Below are 4,301 nucleotides of genomic sequence, written 5' to 3'. Positions count from 1 at the left end.
GATCAACCCAGACCCATTTCCTGCAGGAGAAACCATAAATTGTTGACCACCATTAGATACCGATAGTTGATTAGTATTGGCGCCAGACCCGTCAGCTAAGAAGACCCAGTCTCGGAATAACCTTACCAGGATAAAGTACAGAAGAATTGAGGAAAAGATTATGCCACTACCGGAAGAGCCCGAAGAAGGAATTATCCTTGCGATCTGAGAAGACCGGCACTGTCAAGGATAAAAATGGAGTATATGAGTTTTGATGGAACCGTAACCATGCTTCTAAGGGTGGTAGCACCCCAGACCCCGTGTGATGATCGATGGATTTTGAAGAGACCCCGAACCTAACCTATTTCTTTCTAGCCTCTTCGAATCTCGAGGACGAGATTCATTTTAAGGGTGGTAGGTTTGTAACATCCCAAAATTCTAAATTTTGGAATGTTATAATAAATAGATAGATTTGATTGATTGTTTGATTGATTGTGTGAAATTGAGTGAAATTCGAAACCTTTTTGAAAGTTAAATGAGAGGGAATAAAAGGACTTTCCCAAACTTTCATTTTTCATTCGTGATCTTTGTGAATTCAAATTCTTTTCACCACGAAACCCTGGAGAGAAGATGACATGACTTCTTCCATTTATTTAAATGACAAGGGGTGTTGAAAATATTTGAATTTCATTTGGATAATATTTCCAATTTTGAAACTTTATGCAACTCAATGATTTTCAGAGAGGAGATAAAATGACTTCTTCAAATTATATGAAATATGAGTTGGGAGTTTCAAAGGATCAAATTCAAAGTCTTTTGGAATTATTTTTTCAATTTGGAGTTATTTGGATTTTATTCAAATCATTTTTCTCCAAAAATAAAATACATGGAAAATAGGGTAACATGACTCCCTACAACAGAAAATTGGAGAGAAATAAATTTGATTTCATTTTGGTATTTTTAAAATGATTTTGTTGGATCTTATTAGAGCAGGAGCACTGTTGGAATTATTAGAATTTGTGTGTATTTTATTTAAAGCTGGAAAAATGTTCATGTCGTAGAAAAACTTTTTCTGAAAATTTTGATATATAATATGCCTTTAGGCCCATCCGCCTCTTTTCCTCTCTATTTCGTATATTTTCGTCTACGTTTAGTCCCACATTGCCTAGTCTTTGACCTCTAAGCCTTTTTTCCACCAATAAATATAGATCCATAGAGCCTCCAAAAATCATTCGATTCGGGTTAAATCAATATTTTGGTTTGACTAGATTCATTTAAGAAAAATATATTTCTCCTCTCCGGCGCGACTTCTGAAAGTTGTCTCCTCTCTCCAAAGTTGTCTTTTCTCTGCCTTATAAAGGTATCTTTCTTTGTTTTTTTTTCTTCTTATACCTCCGTAGTTTATTGTTTTTAGACTAATATGATAAAATAATTAGATTATCAATTAGTCTACGTATTTATACATTAGACCCTAGCCCGTAGCTATTTTTTCTTCCGTAAAACAGCTTGGCCCTGATTTTTCAAATAGCCATAACTTTTTACTCGTTTGTCCAAATCCAACGAAACCAACGCCCACTTCTTCGTTATGATCTCCTCTATCCAGTAATCCAACTCAAACATGTTTTTGAAAAGTTTAAAATTTGAATTAGAGCAGATTTGAATTTAAACTTCGTTTGATCATAACTTGAGTTTCGTAGCTCCGTTTGAGTTGATTCTTTTTGCAAATCGAAGCCCTTGACCTAAACTTTTTGATAAGGCCAAATTCACATAATTTTGGTACTGTTAGAAATTGTTTTATGTTGCAAGAGTTATTTGCTTGGTTTTGAAGTTTTCCGAATCGTCTTCTTCGATCTTCCTGATCTTTTGAGTGATTGCTTATGTGTGGTTACTATTGCTTGCTTACGATAGATTGACCGGAGTGTGATGGGTAGACCTATCAAGAGTTATGAGTGCGAATCATCTTCATCAACATTGCAGGCAAGTTCACACTTTGATCATACCTCTTTCATACCCAGTTTTTATTGCATTAGATCAAACCTCAAACATTGCATGATTAGGATCTAAGTAAATTGTGGGTATTGGGAAGTAGTTGATGAGGTAGGAACCTATTCCCTGCATTCAAACCTTGGGAGTTACTATTACGTTATGCTTATACTGCTATGCTATGCTCGTAGACGTGGATTGGGTTTTGAGAGTATTCATGACAGATGTGAGATTGTTAATTAATGGTTTACTTAAGGTGGCAACTTAAACACACATCTGGGTGGATTGAGGCACCTGGTTATTCCAGGATTGCCTGTCTAGGCACCTGGGTAGACCAGGATTGCCTGTTTTTTTTATGGACCGCCACCCAGACTCAAAGGGATCATGAGATTTTTCATACTAGAAACTTCCGTGTGCAGCCACAAGCTATTATGGGCTCTAACATAGTTGATTAAGTCGTGCGAACTCTTACAGGGTAGACTAGCAGATGTGGGGGAAAGTAGGTGTAACGGTCTATCCATCGTAAGGTGCTAGCACTTCTGAAAGACTATGTCTCGGTCATCCGTCTTCTCAAACACCATGCAGTGCGAGAAACCAAACGGAGGCGATCGAGTCTTGTGGGGAAAAGTGCGCAAAACTCTGCAGAGTGTATAAACTAATCATGATTAGCCGTGTCCCGGTTATGGACATCTTGAGTATCTAGTACTTGGATTATCATGTGAATCTCATCATGTTACTTTAAATTAAGTTTGTTGGGTTTAATGATGTTACTTAATTGGGATTGAGAATGCTGTCAACCATTCTCAATGATTAACAACCACCATGATAGTTAAATAAAATTTATTCCTTTGTAGTAGGGGAAAATTGGCTTTTCGCAAAAACCTTATAACCATAGAGCTTTTCCACCAGCCAAATATGCATGTAGTGATAGCCTTTATTCATCATTCTCTATGGTGTGAATTTGCCAGTACATTCAATGTACTGACCCTCTATGGCTGCAACGTCTCATGTTGCAGGATTTCTTACGACGAGTAAGTGATACGTTAGGGTTACGATTTCTACACTCAACTTTGCCGTTGAGGTTGATGGAAATCCACAACCTTTGTTACTTCCGCTATTTGGATTGAGGTAATAGTATTTACGTTACTTTTACATGTGATTTACCTCTCTTATAAATCCTCGAGTACTGTGTGTGTCAGCATACCGATCCAGGGATGACACTTAAGCACAGAGACTTGATCCATTCGGGTCGGGTCGCTACACTCACTGTAGCACCTCCGCACTCCGCTTGTTCCCCATCGACTACCTTAGGCTTCACACTAAAGGTCTTGAGCCATAAGCCGAAGTGTGGGGGAATACGGAGAAAGGCCTAGCACGTGATAATGAACGTCGAGATGTGAAGAAAAGAATCCGGGGCTAGATCGTGAAAATCTAGTCCGTAGTAAAACATGAGCCCCCGGATGAAGGGACGAAGATCGAATCCTAGCCCTCGTAGGAAGTGGGAGATGAATACGACCCTCTCGCCGGATCTGGGAGTAGGAATAACCTGTCCTCGAGCAGGAAGCCTGTGGGGGATCTCCGCGGTCAGGTATCTGGCCGCATGAAGCTTCGCAATGTCCTCCTCTGTAACAGAGGAAGCCACCCATCGGCCCTGTGGGCTGGGTCCGGACATGATTGGGCAGCTTGAAGCATTGAATTCGAACCTCGGGTGCTAGAACTCGAAGTTGGAAGGGCTGAGGAAAGGGTCGGCGTAAAATAAGACGACCCTTGGCTCTTGTATAAAGGTAACGGATATCGAACGCCTCCTCCTAAGCGTGGAAACATGCCTATTCCTAAGGAGTCATACCAATGGAACAGTTGGGTTACCCATGCTCGTATTAATGAGAATCCCGCAATAAGGAGACACGATCTCTGTTTCTACAAGACATGCCAATAAAAATCGCGCCTCGAAACGTGGAACGGCAGGACAAGAAACGGTTCAAAATAGTGACCAGGCAAGCGTGATGTCACATTACAAAAAGTTGTCAACGGATTGGATTCGTGATATATTATACTCTCCGCGGTTGTGCGTGGTACTTGTGTTGCAGATCCGGAGACGTTAGTCATGTCCGAAGACTATCTTGGAGTATTCGGAAATACCCGCCTTTCAATGTCGAAGACAATCTGCGCGCCGGACACCTCATCATTGAAGCCTGGTTCAGGGGCTACTGAGGGAGTCCTGGACTAAGGGGTCCTCGGGCGTCCGACCTATTGGACATGGGCCGGACTGATGGGCTGTGAAGATACAAAGACCGACGACTCTACCCGTGTCCGGATGGGACTCTCCTTGGCGTCCAAAT

Source organism: Triticum aestivum, chromosome 5A (genome assembly GCF_018294505.1).
Source record: "Triticum aestivum cultivar Chinese Spring chromosome 5A, IWGSC CS RefSeq v2.1, whole genome shotgun sequence".
NCBI classification, from domain to species: Eukaryota; Viridiplantae; Streptophyta; class Magnoliopsida; order Poales; family Poaceae; genus Triticum; species Triticum aestivum.
This window is presented reverse-complemented; position numbering follows the sequence as displayed.